The sequence below is a fragment of the Balearica regulorum genome, chromosome 10 (assembly GCF_011004875.1).
Source record: "Balearica regulorum gibbericeps isolate bBalReg1 chromosome 10, bBalReg1.pri, whole genome shotgun sequence".
In the NCBI taxonomy this organism is placed as follows: Eukaryota; Metazoa; Chordata; class Aves; order Gruiformes; family Gruidae; genus Balearica; species Balearica regulorum.
This window is the reverse complement of record NC_046193.1, coordinates 7156141-7174931: the sequence shown is the minus strand read 5'-3', so window position 1 is coordinate 7174931 and position 18791 is coordinate 7156141. Positions and strand designations below refer to the sequence as shown.

At 46.8% G+C, this 18791-nt stretch overlaps 1 protein-coding gene across 1 annotated transcript in view; it reads left to right on the top strand.

Moving 5' to 3' along the window:
• The window catches only part of LOC142603124 (uncharacterized), a 342240-nt gene that overhangs the window by 289709 nt on the left and 33740 nt on the right, over positions 1–18791 (top strand). The window contains exons 13-16 of the mRNA XM_075761903.1: positions 10214–10332; positions 13288–14201; positions 14669–14876; positions 18327–18420. The gene's annotated coding sequence lies outside the window, so the exon portion shown is untranslated. The remainder of the gene's footprint in view (positions 1–10213; positions 10333–13287; positions 14202–14668; positions 14877–18326; positions 18421–18791) is intronic.

The following is an 18791-nucleotide window of genomic DNA, read 5'->3' as shown; positions in this document are numbered from 1 at the left end:
TGCAGTTGCCTCCTTTTCCCTGACCCAAAACCCACCAACAGGCACAATGGCCAGTGGTTCTGTAGGGGTTGAACAGGGACCTTGGTTGGGCTGTAGTTCTTCCGTTGGTTTTATGGTCCTGTGGAAACACAGTGGATTTAAATGCCAGGCCGGTGGTGTCCTTTGGTAGAGGTGTGGCGTGGTGGTGGGAGAAAAAGGCAGCAGTAGCGGGACTTTGCTGCTCACCAGCAGCTCCAGCATGGCAGAGCACTGGCATAGATTGACGGCAGCTGCTTCTGGACATCGTCAGGTGTTGGGGTGGCATCATGGGGGCCTCCTGGCTGCTTGTTCTCTACCCTGTGTCCCTTTTCTGTTGAGAGACAAAACACTGGAGGAACAAGAGCTTGGTGGAGCTACATCTGAGTTGCAGAAGTGCTGGGAAAGACAATTACTTTTGATCCTTCAGGCATGTGATGGGGCAATGCTGGAAACCCATTTGAGGACAGTGGAAGCTATACTGGAAGCCCGGTGTGTTGGGAAACAGGCCGTAAATGAAAAGGGTGTGTGATTTCATAAGGCACATTGAGGCTTGTGGAGGAAGCTTGCCTAAGCCATTAGCAGTATGCATGTGCCTTGGTATGCACGAATCCAGCCAGCGGTGTTGAGGCTTTTAAAGGCAAATCTGATAAAGTTTTCAGCACCACTGGAAATAGGAAGGTACACAGGTCTCTCTTGAAAGTGCTTTGTGCTGGAATATTAGCTCAATTTTAAAAGGGTTGCCAACACGTGTAGCTCCACCGGTAGAAATGGAAGTGAGGTTACAATAGTTATATTGAAGAATGGTGTATAGACAGCCATTAAATTTTAAATCAGGCTCATTTTGACTTTCTTACAGTTGATTAAGAAAAGGTTGGTGTTGAACCAAATAAACCACTCTCAAATAAAGGAAGCAATACAAATTAATCAAGTGTGTAATTAACCAGATCTAGAACACCCAGGTTGTGTCTCTGCCTGTCCAGTTTTCTATTGCATTTCAGACTTTCTATTATTTTCTCTCTGCCTGTGAAGTCATTTTAGATAGCTGTTCTCTAGTGAGGTTTTTTCCTGTGGACATTTACTGGAAATGGCATTTCAACTCTTACCCACTCAAGCTTGTGTTCAAATTCTTTGCCATGCAGAGGGGAAAACAAGTGCATTTCTTCTCTCTTCTCGTGGATCTGCACCATGGTGCGCGCTCTGCTTGAGATTCCTTGGGAAATACTAGAGGTTAGAAATTCAAGTTCTGTGGTACAGGTTTTTGCGTTACGAGAAGAAAAGCAGAGTGCTCCAATGTTCAGAGCACCTGAAGGGCAGATATAAGACACTGGCATCCTTGCTCTGTGGAGGGGTTTGGTATGTGGCCTAAGCTTACTTACTGCTCTTGCCCCAATGGAGTTAAGACCTCCGTGAGTTTGAAAAGTGCTTTGAGATCTTGAGATAGTCAGGTCTTTCTAGAAAGACAAAGCATTGCTATATTCACCTTCTTTTTCAAACCTTTTATTGTAACTGCCTTCTATGAGCACCAAATTAATACAAAAAAAATGTATACAGCCTTAAAAAGTCAACGCAGTCTGTCTCCTTTCCCCAATGATTGCTGAAGTTTCTCAATTTTGTACTCAGTTTCCATCACTTGGGAGGCACATACATCATGACAATAGGATCCATAAATATTCTTAATCCCACTTTGGTGGCAATTTTCTCTTGCTTTAATCTGAATGCAAATGGGATCCCAATTCATATGAGAAGCCACTGTTCTGCCTGGCTGCATTGGTAGTAACGCACACCCACTTCCCCCCCCCCGCCTCCATGAAATGAAGCACCCTACGGTTGTATTTTGCACATAAAACCACATTTGTTTCATGTTTACATGAAGGATTTTTAAATCATTCAAGGGCACCCCAAAATGTGCCCTCAATTTCTACCAGTTACCAGGCACTGGAGGAAATACTGGAGGCTGTTCAGCACAACAGCCGCAAGGCAGAGATCGGGATGTACTGGAGACTCATCTGGCAACGCCAAAAAAAGAAAGCACTGCGTTTTGGGAGGGTTTCTCAAGCGCTCACCAGCACAGTAGGCGTGGGGTGGTGGGCTGTCATCGTTGTGACGGTTGAAGCAAGTGGGATCAGCCAGAATTAAGCTGCAGCTCACAGTTTCGAGAAGGGCTGCTGCCTCACCGCATTATCCAAAGGTGTGTTCGGTGCGTGGTGGTACATGTCACACTCATTAAGCTTCGTAACGTCACGCAGATCTGAAGCTGGTGATTTGCTTCTGGGACCACTGCCATGCCTCGGGGTGCCTGACAGGAGGATTATTTTTATTCTTTGCAGAAGACACTGTTTTCCAAATGTTTTCTTTTCGTAAAAAGAAAAATGTGCTCGTAGGTGTTGAAAGAGCAAATGGTTTTGCATTTGACTGTGCTGTGTTTTTCTAGTTTCTCTGCTGTTTGGAAGCAAATGGGGGGTTTTATCCCAATTTCAAATTCTGGGTCCTTGCGGACTGGCTCAGTCTAAATAACTACAGTGAGGCCTGTGATTTTTTTAGGGGAAGGCAATTGAAGCAGTGCACAGTAATTCACAAAACAGACCTTCTGAGATACCATCTGCTCCCTTAGCCAAGTTTTACCTTTTATGTTTTCCTGGGTCTTTCCATTTTTGTTTTTGGTTTGTAAGCATTCACGCTTTCATACACCCCCAGAGTGTTTCTGGAGCTCCGTTAGGGCAGCATCTGTGCCTGGTTTGAAGTCCATTTCATCTTTTCTCATGGAGATCATGGTAACCCACACTGCAGTTTTCCATGAGGCAGTCTGTGATACCGTGTCCTGCCTGTGGTGCTCGTTACATGTTCTTTCTTTACTCTGTGTTACCAGATACCCCTCCTGGACCCACCCATGATTGTCCTGGAGGTTGCTTCTGAGCAGCCTCTGGTCCATTTTTTTCCTGTGTCTCTAGCTTTTATCATGGGTTTCTCCAAGTCTTTCCTGTGAAGTCCCTGGTGCTTCCTTATATACTGGTTTTGGAGGATTACCATTGTTTTTCTGCACTGTAATGTTTGGATCCATTTAGAGACTTTTTATTTGTTAGCAGCTCCCCAGGCCTATGGCTGGCCCCGTCTCCTACACCAGCGTGCTTGTCTTTAGCCATTTGACCATGCAGGTCTGTTGTGAAATCCTCTCCCTGACTCATCCTTTTGATCCTTTTAATCTGCCCACTAATAAAGCACGTTGTAGGCTGGGATGAGGAACTCATCCGGGCTCGAGCTGTGCTGGTGCCTTTCATCCAAGCACCTCTGAAGCTTCTGGAGAGGAGACAGTTCCCACCACGGCCCCATGTGGAGTGGGCCATGAGTTTGTGTCTTCCCTGGCTGCTGGGGGGAAAGTCCTGAATTTGCTGAACCATTGTCTTCACATGCTGGAAGGCAGGTTTGGCTGGGGGAGTGTCTGGGCAGACGCTGAGTCTGCTGCTTTTACCAGATATTATTCTTTGGCTTTGGAGATGGTGATATCTCCTTTTTTGTTCAATACTTTCAAAAAGTTCCTTTTTTGTGAGGTCAACAAAAACAATTTTTCATGGGCATTTTTCACACAGTGGGGGAGAAGGAGCCAGTGGGGCTGCGAGCGAGGATGTCCCTATCACAAGATGGGTCCTCGCTGGGTACCGTGAAGGCAGAGCTAGTGCTCGGTAAATGACCAGAAGGAGATCAAATGGTAACCACAGCCAATTCCTCTGGTGACACAACCTCTGCCATTGGATGCACAGGGTTATCAACTCTTAACCTGCTGTTAAAACCACATTAAAATGGAAACAGCAACTTAAGAGAATTTTGTGTCTCTGTCATTTCGTTTACCAACCATCTGAGCTCTGGTTGCAGGGTCTGTCTCTTTGGAGCAACCTTCCTAGGTGGATGGATATTCTCTCTTTTCCCTGTGAATTCTTCATGGCACTGTTGATCTCCTGACTTTAACTGTTTAGGCAATTAAGGAAAGCAGTATCATTGAACCGTCTGTGCAGGAAAGCGATGATCAGTGACAGCCTGAATGTATCACACTAGCAACTTCCTACGAGGCACTTGCTACCTCCACAGAAGTTATTTGCAGATAGTTCTAGTTACTCTTTGTCTTGCCCAAAGGGGAAAGAGTTGCTCAAAAAATAGAGGTCAGCGGGGCCTCCAGAGATTGTCTCTTGTTTCCATGTGGTCTTGGGGGGTACTTTTTGCCAGCCTGTAAAAGGAGGATGTTCTTACTGGATGGAGGTAGGAAGTTCGTTGAGATGTGCAGCACGAGTTTGGCAGGTACCTAACTGCAGAGAGAAAGGGAAACGGGCCCAGTGCTCTGCAGCAAACCCAAATCACACGCGGTGGAGATTGAGCAGAGCTGCCACTCCTGGGGCTCCTGGACAGAGCAGGACACAGTTGTGGTCCTCCTTGCTCCAAAATGAAGTCAATGGGGAATGTGCCAAGCAGGCAGCCATCACTGGGGGACAACGTGCTGCCTGCGCGGTGCTCTGAGTGCTGCTGCTGTGTGCAGAGCATCACTGATGCTCAGCAAGCTGTGGGTTCCAAAGCAGGTATTGATACTTGTCTCTTCCTCTTGGGGCTGGCCTGGGGCAGGACTCTCCCAACCTTCGTGCTGGGGCAGAATGACAGTGGTTGCACGCGGGCGTGTCAAGTGGAAGAAATAAGTGACAAAGCAGCCTTGCAGAGAAATGTTGTCACTGGAGGTTGTGTTTGTGTGCGTGCATTTATTTTAATTAACCTCCAAACAATGTATTTGATTTTTTTTTTCATTTTAAGTATTATTTGAGCCCAGCTTCAAACTGACTTCCTGAGGTAGTGGTTCAGATAATTCTTAGCAGAGAACAACTTTTGAGTAAGAGCAGGAGCCTCATAATGAGGCCTCGAAACATTAAAGCCATCACTTCATTTCCCGAGGTACCTGCGTGCCTGGAATACATTCTCCTTATACTCCTTTGTTTGAACTCTAGGAGGGGTGACAGAGTTATTAATTAAAACAGTGGCATGCACAAGATTTGGAAGGGGAACAAGAAACGCAAAAGGCCTGTGAGTGATTTCCTCCTCCTCTCCTTCCCCTGCAATTTATTCTATTTCTGATTTTCCATGTGATATCTTTTCCTTGGGGGAAAAAAAAAAACCAAACAACAAAAAAACCAACCCACTTCCCCCATCCAGACTTATTTTGGGGAGATGCTTGGGAACACCTTTTGCTTTGAACTGAATCATTGCTTTATTTCATAGGTACGAAGGCAGCAGCAGGGACCCCCCTACGCGCTCCCTGGATCAGGTGCTGGTGCTATATAAACACACTACAAAAAGACGTGTAGGCAGTAAATCCCTGCCCTGGTATGGGGATATGAGGGAGGTTCCCAGAAACACCTTTTTTTTTTTTTTTTTGAGTTCACAGCCCTGTTTGAGCCAATGATGGCCACTGATGTTTCCTCCAACTACGTCAGGCTCTTGACGTGAAAAGACACAGAGCTGGCTACAGGTGCATACTAAATGTCCAATCCAGGAATCTGGTGTGGCCATCTCTTCCAGACAACAGTTCAGGGCCCGTTATCCAGCCCGGCATCCTCCAGAGCTCTGCGTCACACAGAAAACCTCCTTTGTATCATCTACTTCTCTGTAACCTTCTTGCCATTGTTCCCCATTGCTGAGGAAAACTGGTGTCCTTACTGGCCTAGATGCTGCAAGAATAAGTGTATTGTCTGTAGTGATGTCATTTTAAAAAATTAATACATTAAAAATGTTTCCTTCCTCTACAATAATGATAATCTTAATTTTTGAGCTTCCTGCAGTGGAACATTTTCTTAATTGAATTCCTAATTCATTGAACATCTCTAATAAGCATGAATGGCAATTTCATCTTACTGGCTGCATTCTTCTAAGGGATGCTCCTTGGAGTCTGGTTCATGAAAAAAAGACTTTTTTCCCTGCTCAGGCCAAGGTTTTAACTCCAGTCTTTGCTCACCAGTCAGCATCAACTCAGGGCACTTCGCTCCTCCAGACCAGGGAGTGAAACAGGAGTAAGCGCTGGGCTCCTCTCATCACTGTCTCCAGCTTGAAGGCACTAACCCTCCTGCAGGCACCCTGGGCTCAGCTTTGGCACTTGAGCTGGGCTTCCTCTGCTGAGGAGACGCTGAGGGTGGACGTCTCTGAAGGCGAAGGCTGCTCTTGCCCCAGAGCACCACCACCGACCAGGAACCCTGTGTGCTCTGCTCGGTTCAGCACTGAATGAAACACATGCTTTACTACATGCTGTGCAATCTTACTGCATCCTTTCTAGATCTGGTTTTTTCCAAGGACTTGGGGAGCTGGAGTTCCTTAGCTGGCATACGATGAATCTGGAGCATACTGTCATGTTCTGGTGCCTCTTCCTTATCCTTCCATTTCCACCATACATGTTTTTTCCTTGTCCTTAGTACAAGAGGTCCTTTGTTGGCGATGAGCCCCTGTGTCTGTCGCAGAATACAGATACATCTCTGCAAGAGCTAAGCCACCATTGGGCTGCCTCTCCAGCTAGTTCAGCAAACCTTCTCCTGCCTATATGAGCACAGACCCTGCAAAGGACTTGCTTGAACCAGGCAATTTTTGCACCATTCCCTTCCCACATGACTCCTGATGGGAGGGCATGCTCCACCATCTCCTCCATCCCAAAGTGCATCTGAAGACATTTTTAACTCCAAATAGGTGCTTAGGTTGCACAGAGCTTTGCAGGGCTGGTAAAAATATTATTGGTAATATTAAAGTTGCCTTATCTTGTTGGAAAACACAGGGAATGGAAAGACAAAGAGGGTAAAGCAAAGGGAGAAGTTGGGAATCCTGCTGTAACAGTTATCTACCTTCAATGTAACTGGTGGCACACAGACACAACTCTTTCTCCTTAGAGTCTTTTGAGCGAAGAGCCTCTCCCAGCAGCCAGTCAGTCTCTGTGGTACCCCAGTACGTGCCATTTGTTAGCTCTAGCCTTGAAGCGGTGGCATTATTGGTCCTTTGAGGACCAACTGAAATCCAGCAGCGTTCCTGAATTAAGCACGTCCCAGCTGCTGCCTAGATAAAACATGGCAGCAAGCTGAGCACATAAGCCAGTGCCCTCAGCACGTCTGTGAATGCAGCGCTGTGTTCTCAGTTAAATGAGTTCTTCCAGCCAGAAGCTGACATCAGTAAAGTAGGGAGATGGACACCATGTTTGCTACATGGAAAAAGGCCCATCAGTTATGGGAAACAGTCTTTCACGTCTCATTTAGATGTGACACGCACAATTCTCATGTCTAGGACCATCTTCAGTATTTCTAGAGACCTTCCCCAACGTCTAAAATATTTATTCAAGACCAACACCAAGTGAACAAGTTATAAGGGGATTTTGGTTCCTTTGGGAGGAAAACCCCAATCCAGCATGCTCTGAGAAGCCAGCCCCATCCCTTCCCTTCTCAGGCAGGGCTGACTGTTCACGGTTTGCAATCCAAAGCAAAGAGATGGTCTAGAGGCTACAGGACATCCAGGGAACGATTTCCAGAGCAACTCCACATACTGCTGCTGGTTGTGCAGGAGCTAAATTGAGCATGCATATATCAAATAGCTGCAGCTTTGCCAGCTTATTGCACGCAGGAAAGCCACGCTTACGGCGTGCAGAACTCCCAAAGTGATCTTGTGCCATGCTGGGTTATTTCCCATGGCAGAGGCTTTTTGCACGATTACTTTGTAATTGTACTTTGTGCCCGTCATTTTGTGACTTGCCAGGCAAGACTACAGATGAAGCATGTTCATTTGAGTGTTATTCTTTAGATCTGGCAGAGAGATGACAAGTTTGAAATAAAAAAAGAGTAATGGGAAATAATCCTCCCTTCACAGGAGGTCTGAATTCTTCCCTCTTCTTCTCTGAAGGTCACTGTTGATCACGAGCCCAGCTACAGCGCAGTTCCTACAGAACATCTCTCCCTTGCTATCCAGCTTCATTACGGTTCCTATTTTCTCTTGCCTCCCAGGGCAACATGATACTGCACTTCCACTGTCACTCACGAGAGAAGGAAGCCCTCATAAGCAAACCTCTTGTGCAGGGAATAGTCCTGATAAAAAGCTGTTTATGTGCAATGAGAAGATGCCTACCTCAAAAATCACTCCACAGTCTTCCTCTGCGGTCCATTACAAATGTGATGGTGAGCAGGTGAAGACTGCTGGCTAGCAAAGAACATTTCTCTCCCTCTCCCCCCCCCCAATAAATTATCAGCTGGTTTTAGAAGGAAAGCACCTAATTATCTGCTGTTTTCCAAAGGAAAACTGAGAACAAGCGAAAGTGCAAGGAGGCTGTTCACACTAACTCTGTGGGGCCAAAGTGTGTGCAATAACCCCTTAAACTCCCAGGGCTCCATACATCTGCTAATAGAAGTGGTTGTACCAGGGACCGGCCAGACCATTTCACTGCTTAGTGGTAATTTTGCAGAAAAATGCTCTGTGCTGAGGATGCTTTCCCATTTGGGTTAATAGGAATATTCTCCAAAAACACCAAACACATGCAGTATTTTTAACTTAAAATGGCTGCTTAAAATGCAGGGAAGAGTGTGGCTAATTAAGCCTGTGATCATTTAAAATTAGTGCATATGGCTCAGAGAATACAGCCCAATCCAATTAGAGCAGAGCGCTTTGCTAAAGGCGTGTATGTAAACAGGTGCTCTGGAGGGGAAAAAAGGTCTAGAGACTTTCAGCTCCCATCTACAGAACGAGACTGTGCCCTTATGTGATAATTTTAAAATTCTTCTTGTGACTTTGGTTTGCAGTGGAGAAGAAACAGAGATAACAAACACATGGATCTTCTACAGCTTCAGTGTCGTATTTTCCACTTTTCACTGGTCACTTGTATGGTGTGCAAGATAAACATTCTACTCAAGGCCAGAGCAGATCAGAAGCACTCAGTATGCTATATATACATTAAATTAGGTTGCAGTTCAGTATTGTGGAGGGTGGCAGAGCAAGACTGGTTCCCAGCACAGCCCAAGTGATAGAGCAGGTTGGTAAGGACTCTGTGTGTCACCTTTTATTGTTGTATATCCTGGATTGATGGCACTGGATTGGTGACACTCAGCAGTGACATCCCACAGTCTGGGAGACTCATTTAACTTCATCCCCTATCAATTTGATGTCTTATCTTCATTTTTGTTAGTAACGCTGATTTTTATTAAGGATAGAAGCTTGTACTGAGCATGCATTGTTTAATTAAAGGGATGACGCAAACATGTATCTGAACTTTCCCATGGACATTGACTTCTGGGAGGTTGTATTTTGTTTGGACAGTGGCAAATTGGTATCTGTGTAGCGCTTCCTTGGAGGAAGTTGGTTTGCTTTGAAAGCAATAGCTCATTTAAGGCCACTTACTATGTGCTCTAAAGCCGAGCTGCATAAGGGCTTGAGCTGATTTGAGCTGTCATTAAGCAAATGGACACATCCCTGTCCCTTTACATCATGGGTCTCTCAATATGCTGATGTTCTTCATGGCTGTGGGCAATACAGTTTGTCCACTGAAGACCATCCAGAAAGGTGACCGCTGCTCAATTCTGTGTTTGTTCAGATGGGTCTAGGCGTATTCTCAGACATGGCATGAGTCTCGTTCTCAGCAGATGAAACTGCTATTAAAAAACTCAAAACTGTAGGGTTCTTTTTTTATTTAGAGAAGCTGAACAGGTTCAGATATGGGTGCGCTGATGTTGTTTCAAACCTGATGTTGTCTTCAGCAAAGAGCCTCCACCGTGTGAGTTGTGGTGCTGCTGGAAGATGTGGCTTGAACAAAACCAAGGATGTGTCAAGAGAATATATGGTCCTTTGGAAGGGGAATGAGTCAACCGGTTTTCTGGAGGCAAATTTATATGGTTCACTTAGAGGCAAGCCCACATCATCAGTCCATACAGCAGCCTTGGAGCCTTCAGAGCACTTGAAAATAAATTGTTGCAGAATTTGCATCTCACATGGAACTGGAGATTCAAATGTTAACCCAGAGCCCCAAAGTCTATGCTGTGCACATTGGGGGTGGAGAAAATGTCAGCAGTCAGACAGCACAGGGACACACAATTACCCCCATCAGTCAGTTACAATGCGCCGTGTAATTAAACCTTTCTTTGGTGTTACAGGGCATTCCTTGCTGCACCAAAGTTGATACTTTTATGTGATGTCTTCTCCTCTCTGTGTTGTTCAGGTAGTTGTGCTGCCTTGATCAGAGCAATGCTGGAGCAGTTCAAGAAGTGCATCATCACAGGACTTGCCTTTGTCTTCTGTGGCACTCACTTTTTCCTTGTCCCTGAGATGATAACAGACGTAAGTGTTTTATTTTAACATTTTCCTTTTTATATCACTGCTGATAAACAGGCATTGGCAAAGGAGTAGATTAGCACTTGAAACATAATGTAGCTCTGAGATCTGGTGGGAACTCATTTTAGGGTCAGTGCTTGGGAAAGGTTGGGCTTCTCCAGAAGTGAGGTTTATTTCTGTTGTGGTTTAACCCAGCAGGCAGCTAAAACAACCACACAGCTGTTAACTCATCTTCCCCCTCCCAGTGGGATGGGGTAGAGAATTGAAAAGAAAAGGGTAAAACTTGTGGATTGAGATTAAGACAGTTTAATAGGACACCTATTGGTGCCTGGGAAATAGGCCGTCCCAAGCTTCACTGTGGCCTCGGTGGACTGAGCATATTTTTAAAAATCCCAGGACTTGAAAATTGACTCTGAGTAGAGGATGAGAATGATGGGCAGGCTGGCTGTCCATCAAATGATGGTGTGACTTGGCTTCTGGCCAGGTCAGTGAGTGGTCCTGCAAAATGCCCTGTAAGAAAGACTTCAATTTTCTGCAGAACCTGGGAAACCATTTTACCCAGCTTATATCACCTAGAAATTAGAGGAGTGGGCTTCCTGGGCACTCATCTTGAGAGAGGACTGCCAGACAGCAATTCCACCCCACTGCGTTAGCTTGGGGAGCTGGGGGAGAGCACTCTCCGAGCCCAAGATATTACCTTTTATTACTTTTAGTGGTAACCAGTAAAAGAGATTTAAGCTTGGAAATGTTGCAAAGGGCTAAAAATGTGCAGAGATGGTTACTGCAGCTCAGCCATGTCCCTCTGACGATAGTCTCTAGGAGAAGCTAAGCAACCTGTTGAGGCTGTCAGAGGACTAAGTCTCTTATCTCAGAGGGTTGACCCATAAGGGACTGATGGTCCAAGCCCTGCTCTCACCCAGGTCATTTCTGCTCCAAATGTAAAGGTAATATCAACATCAGGACATCCTGTAGACTTAGTGCATAATAAGCCCTAGGCTAGCAGCCCAAGCCTCTTGCATAAAAAAAAAAAAAAAAAAAAGGCCAAAAGAGTCTTCTTAGTGTCACAGGCTGAGGTCCTGTGTTTAAAAAAAAAATAAAAAAGGAAAATGTGCATTAAAAAAAATACATGTACAAATGACAGGTTTAGGAGGGTGATCCAACCACCTGCAGTCAGAGGAAGAGATTGTCATGACTCTTAAGTCTGGTTCTTTGGCTCAAACCCTAAATAGTTGAGGCCAAATTATTAATAGAGAAGGTGAATGAGATTCCAGATACTCAAGTCAGGCTTCTTCCTGACGTTATCTGTTGGTAAAAATAAGTAGCCTTTCTTTAAATCTAACCAAAATCTCTTCCCTAGCTCTTCTTGACGGTTCTCCCTCCTGTCTACACCTCCAGAGATGTCTGAACAGTATAATTTCCTTTTATTTTTAGCCATCTTTCATAATTGAAAGTATCTCTGTGTCAAGAAGAAAACGTTCCCATGAATTCCTCAACAGGCACTTAACAAAAGCAATTGATGAAAATGAAATATTTAACAGGATTTTATACCTGTGGACTTGGTGACACTGGTGCATCTCAAAAGCAAAATTTTAATGACATCAGGATGGATGGGCATGGAGCCACCATCTCCGCAGCTTTGCTGGTGCTTCTCTTTTGGGTCAGTTGGATCTGGCCTGAGGGCTGCACGGGTCACTGGCAGGTGAGCTTTGGGAAGCAGTGGCTTCTTCTGACCCCAGAGTTTTCTGGTCTTCCTACGGAAGACCTCGTACTGCTTCTTGGGGCAAAGCTGATGTTTCTCACCTGGCAGTAGTGCTGAGGGTTGGCTGCAGCACTCTCCAGAGATCCAGCCACATCCACCAGCAGCTATTCATCTTACCTAAGATGAGTTGGGATCAGATCCGGGGTCTACTTAGCCCTATTCCTTCTCTTGCAAAGTGGCCTCTGGAAAAAGACAACACAGGAGCTCCTTCAGGTGGTCTTCTTCAGCGTATGTGCTGCCCACCTGCATGAGTTTGCACTCAGGATCGTCCTTAGGCATCATTTTTGTCTTTGCGTTTGATACTCTTTCAAGGATTTTCCTTCCCTGGATTAGCCCAACTCTTCTTTTCTCAGGCCAGTTCTGTGCTCCCATTTTGATGCTCAGGGAGACACATACTGCTCCTGCTCATCCCCAGCAGCTCAGCTGGATTCTGCCTTGGCTTGAAGAGCTGCAGCAAGAGCATTTCAAAGAAAGCAGAGGAGCAGAAACAGCTCCTCAACAGCACACAGTGAGGCAGGAGTTGATTCAGTTTAACGCAGCCACTAAAACCAGCCCTAAGGATCCAAGGTTTTAATTGCATCCACTTTGCCAATCAAGCTCTCTAATCGAGCTCTCTTGTTGTGACTTGCCCCTAGCCCAGAGCTGGCTGCCATGGAGGTAGAGAGAACGGACCTCGGTTCTCCTTTGCCATTTCTCCCTCCCTCACCAGCTGATAATGTCTCCTTCCAATGTGCCCCCTCCTAGGCTGCCTCCCCTCACCTCCAAGTGTCACTGCTCTGTCCCCAGCTGCTTCCCAGCATGAGCAGTGGCTCACGCATCTCAGAGTCTTGGTGAAGAAGGGTGTGGGGAACCCTGTTGTGTCCTCAAAATTAAGGAGGCAGGACCCCACTTTCTCGCTGCTGCTCCCAGAGATGGGTATCCACCTGAGGAGGGTCTCACTTGCTGCCTGTGTCAGTTCCTCATGGTTTTCTGTTGTGAAAGACAAAGAAGAGAGTTTTCAGTATACCACATCTGTTTGGGAATCATAACATGGCTGGAATTTATGAATCATAACTAATTGTGTTGCTGGGTACGCGGAAAATTATACAACGTGTGACCTAACAACTCCCGACCGTTTAATCACCTGTGGTTGGTTCTGAGCATATTGCACGACAGGTAACATAAGTGACCTTTTAAGGTCACAAAAGGTGTTTCTTTCATAGGTGTTTCCTCTCTCTGCTTGGCTAGAGCATCCTTGTGAGTAGCAGGACCTCCTGGCCTCCTGGGAGTAGCCGGGAGTGTTGTCCCACGAGAGTTGTCACATCTCAGAGGAGTTTCCCACTGGGATTTCAGCAGCAAGCGAAGGAACAGAGTCTGAATTTTGCATAAGGCTGTTGTTGCACTGGTGTCTGTAGATGCCCAGAAGTGCACGTGGTCTCCAAAGAAGGCTGGAAAGGTTCTACCATCCCAGAGAAGACACCGCTGGGGCAGACCCATGACTGTAATCTAGCCCTCCAGTGTACCTGCGTGTGAGTTGTGTAGGGTCAGAGCTAGCAAACCTGTGCCATTTCTGCATTGTTCATTCACTCCTGTCCACCAGCCCCAAAGAAAAACTTTTCCCCTATGAAGAGCTTCCTCCATAGCGAAGGTATGAATAATGAAGATAATGAAGATGTCCCTTGCCTGGCAGTGGCAGTCCCTTCCTGCTGCTGCCCCAGCACTGCGGGCAGTTGAAGTGTGCACCACCAGCACAACATCCTCAACAACCTCTTGGGCTAAGCTTAGCTTAACCAATACCAATATATCTGCCATGTGAACATAATTGCATTTAATTGCTGAGATAAATTTAAAATAAACGCCCAGGTGATGTTCACCCTTCCAGCGGCGTTTGCGAACGAGCAGGGGGTTTCTGGGTAACCCCACGCTCTGCCCAGGTACTGGCAGCTACTTTCCCAGACAGCCAAAGCACAATTCTTTCTCTTGAACATCTTCCCTGCAGCCCTTGGAGTGGTTTCAAGTGAAAACAAAACGGCGACATTTTAAATGGTGCCTCCCACACAGTGTCTCTCTTCAGCCTTCATTGCCACTTGCTGTGGGTTCAGAAGTCTCTAGTGGATCAGTCTGCCCCCGAAAAAACGTGAGTTTGCTAAAATAGAAGCATTTTTGCAGAAGGCAATGATTTGGCTGAATGTTTTGCCAGCATGTGTCTCTGGGTTTTGCAATTTGTTTCAGCGTTTTGTGTTTTTGTTTAATTTTGGATTTCATTTTCTTGTATGAGAGATTACCAAAACAAAATATTTTAATGTTTGCAAATAATTTTTGGGGGAGGGGTGGGGGGGAAACATTGATTTGCAAATACATTTTGAAATGCTGGGATTGCCTATTGAGCAGTAGTCCCATTTTGCTGTCAGCTCACAGCATCAGCTCTGGTTGCACAGAAGTTAATGCCACTGTGAAAGGACCTGAACATCTTTCCCACTAATATGCTTTACTTTCAGGATGGTGAATTATTTAAAATGCTTTCTATGGCTTTAGTCTGTCCCAAGTCACAATCTCATATTTCATTAATGTTAGTCTCATAATCGATTATTTCTTTTCTGGTAGCAGCCAGGATCTCCTGTCAAGGACCAAGGTGCACTTGGTACCTTCCTGGGTGGTGATGGAGAGCAGGGCAGATGGGGTCTGGCGTGATGCACTAATTCAGCCAAAGCTATGGATGGCCGTGACCTGCACAACCCACTGCGGGCTGGAGGAGAGCAAAACCAACAGCTGAGCAGAGAAATTACACAAGGAAGGTGAAGTAGGCACTAAGGTTGGTGGACCTTAGAGAGGGAGCATGGGACAAAACAAGAAAAGATCTTTCAAGGCAATGGGAAACATTTGTATTTGATATGCTGGTTTTTGGCACCTGTATTTGATATGCTGGTTTTTGGCACCTGGGAAAACTGCTCAGTAGTCATAGTGGGAAAAGAGAGTGAAGAATAATGCATCCAGGGGAAATTCCTGCAGTCCTTGGCTCAGCAAAGCATAATTGCTGAAGACTGGAGCCTGCTTAGGACACTGGAGCAAACACCTCCGCACTTGCAGGAAGCGGGATCTTGGGTGACCACAAGCAGTAAGCTTGGCATGTCATTAAAATAGCAACACCTGCAGCGGCACAGAGCCCGGAGCTCCCTGCCGAGGAGTTTCAGTGTGCTGCTAACTTGGAGGGAAGATGCCACCTACTAAATCACCCAAACCACTTCCTGCAGTACCTGGTTTTTCCTCACATCTCCTATCCAAATAGTGGATAGACTCATTTGAAAAATGCTGTCTCTGCTGAAATAGCTGGGCTGGGCTTTGCACATCACCAGCGGGACGGCTGCAAGAGGAGTAACATGCAGAAGGAGTAACGCCTGTGCCTGCGCCCCAGGCAGAGCCGGAGCATGGCCCTGTTCCATACTGGAGCCTGTCAGAGTACAGGTCTTCATCACAGCCCTCAGTGGAGACGGGCAACAATGCAGGCACTTGTGGCTGCTTGCAGGCTCTTGGAGATGTGAAGGTATTGCCAGGTAAGAAATGGATCACGAGCAGTCAGTTAGGAGAGCTGCCCAAGCGTCTTCGGGGCCAAAGTTGTACCAGCTTTCAGATCTCAGATGTGTCAGTCTAGATGGGGATGAACAGCCAACGTGAACCCTTGTCCTGCACCAGAAATCATATCTACAAAGCAGCTCCTGCAGGGAGGTCCTGGGCTTGGTCAGAACCTTCTCTTCTGAGTTGAGACCCAGCCTGGTACATTGATGGTCCCTCACTCTGCATGGAGAAATCCCCAAAGTTTGCTGTTGGTGGTTTGTTTTTGGGGTGGTTTTCTTTTTTCTTTCAATTTCTGCATGCTTGCAACTCATGCCAAAGACAAAAACCCCACAGTGATTCCCCGGTCATTATTTTCTTACTATATTGACTCCACTGGGCAGTTAGTCAACAACAGCAGGCATTGTTGGTGAAGCCAGGAACCTTCTGCAATGGAGGTTTCTTTCCTGGAGAAGGGACCTGAGTGTCCCAATTGGCCCCTGACCTGGAGAAGACCTGGCAGAGCAGATCTGCGTGCCATGGGTGTTTTGTGCTCCCATGAACTTCCCCAGCATCTGGTCAAGCCAATTCAATGACTGTTGTTCCTGGACATGGACTAGAAGACAGGCAGAGACATCTCTTGGGCTGGCCGGAGCCTTCAGCAGGGAAGGAGGGCTGTATCTCTCCCAAGTGCCTGTTTGTTCCTCAGCTTTCTTTTTCTCAAGGGCTTCAGGAAGCTGCAGAGGTTCAGAGATGGTTTTTTCCCCTTTCTTGAAAGCGCAGCTAAAAATAGAGTATTGAAACCAAGCCCAGCCCATGAAGCAGAGTGTGTAGGTGTGATGCTAACCAACACCCGGGGCTGTGAAGTGTCCTGAGGGGCTGGCACCCACCTCGTATACATGTTCTCTCTTTCTCCTCATTCTTTCTTTGGCACTTTTTCAAAGAGCACATGAGATGATGAATCTAAAGTCATTTTGTTTGAAAATTGCCCTACGCATGTTGTCCCAGGTATAAGGAGAAGAGGATGAGGAGAGGAAGATTGTTTTCATTTGCAAAACCTGTCAGGACCCTTGAGCTGCTACTGCTCTCTGCTTTTATTTCCTGGCTGAAGGTTTCTAGAGGTGGCTGGTAGAAAATGGTGATTGCAGATACTGCTTTGTGGTGGCAGACCAGGATGTCTCTGAGGTTTTGCCCTTGGCAGATGTAAATAGACCAGCAAAAAACACGCGATGCACAGGGGTGCGTTCTTGGACAGCCCTGGGTGGCAAAGGGGGAAGGTTTAATGGAAGGGAGCTCCTCCTAGTGTCATGAAACCGTGGAACCTCAGCTCAAGACCTGAAAGGAAGGCTGCCATGGCAGTTGACTCATTAATTACAGGTTCTTCAGAGCTGCACAAAGTGGACATGCCAGCCCCACAGTGCACCCCTCACTCACACCCTCCCAGCCTGTGTGTGGGTAGGTCTTGTGGGTGTGATGGGGAGACATAGGTCTCCCCTGAAGATGTGGGATTTGTAGGGCCTTTGCATAGTGAGAAAAGTCATAAAATACGTGTGTGACGCTACCATAGTCCCCCCAGAAGACCCATGCCTCCACCCTGCCATAGTAAAGGGGCTTGGGGCAGAGCAGGCATTTAGATGTTAATCCTTACAGCCTGAGGGCTGCAGCCACCATGGATGAAGGGCTGTGGTGGAGAAACATGGGCTTAGTGGCATCTGTAACAAAGGGAATTTGCCACTGTTGGGTTTGGTGAATAGCTTGGTGATACTGTGACCTTGGAGCAGCTCATATCATCTCTTTGCATCACCAGGAGGGACTGTATGCAGCCTTGGGGTGGGAGAGTTACCCTGTAATGCAAGAAAGCCCGGGGTTTGATGCATAAAGGTGGCACAGGTGGGACAGCACACGTCCAAGATGAGTTTTATGAGCTGCAATAGCCTACGCAGGGAAGGCTGCAAAAATCCACGTGGGAACAAAACGGGCTGTACTTCCAGTGACGACTTCTCGGAGATGGGCTTTGAGGGAGAGTCCAACTGGTGCTGCCCGACACCAGTGAAAGACCTAGACCCCGCATTAGCCTCCCCTCCCACCATCCACCACCCCTGCCGACGTAAACGCATGGCTGGAAGCAGTTTATTCCCTGTCAGCCCTTTCCTGCTTATCTGGAGCCAGTGGCGAGAGCAGGAGCCGCTCTCGCAGAGTGACCCTGCAAATCCTCGGATGAATGCCCGGACCAAGCGTCATTTCCCAGGGGGATCGGGGTGGATTGGATAATTAATCACAGCTTGTCTGGGGGAGGATGAGGAAGTCTGAATAAAGGTGTTAACGGCTCTTAAAGGCTTTCCTGGTTTGCAGAGGGTTCTGCCTCAAACAGATTATCTGGAAATATTAGCTGGAGTGGGAAAGGGTTTTTTTCCTTCTCTGTGCTCTTTGCAGTCACCCTAAATCTGCTTGAGCTGTGGAGACAGGTTTATTGGGGGGGGGAGAGGTGTTGGCTGTCAGTGGGTCAGCAATTAATTGGTTTATTCCTTTCTCACGGTTATTTTCTAACCAACATCTGCTAAAACCCCGGTGCCCACTTTGTCCCAGCTCAGCAAACAAGAACCACAGGGATTTGTGTTGGGGGGGGACCCCAGGCCACAAGGTTGGCTTTGCAGGGGCTGCCGGGAGGTCCTTTGTCCCCTGCCAAGCCTCTTTCCTTGTTGTCTCGTCTTAGGAGGTGGATGTGATTAGTGTTTTCAGCCATAAGATGTCAGCTGAGCGATAAGAACTGTGTGCCAAGAGGAGGACAGAGCTGCCACGGATGGATGGTAAGTGAAAGCAGAGACGTGCCCCCTTTGCTTTGCTTTGTTAGTTCAGACAAATGCTCTTGCTCAGCTCGGTGTTACCTTCTCTCCTGGCAGAAGTGGCCTTCAGCCACGTGTTTTTGGGTGAGGGTGTGCTTGCTCTCCTCTGTCTTCTGCTGCCATCTGGGAAACCATTTCTCATGAAACCAACTTTATTGGAGTAACATTCCCATTTCCTTGCAGCTTTGTTGTGATTCTAGCGCCTTTGCGAGTCACAGAAATGGGGGTATTGTCAAACCAGAAACCTCGTGCCCTGCCGGCTCCAGCTCAGCCCAGTTTCTGCCCACAAGCTCTGCTGCTGTAAATGAGCTGAAGTCAGTGGTGGGGCTGCACTG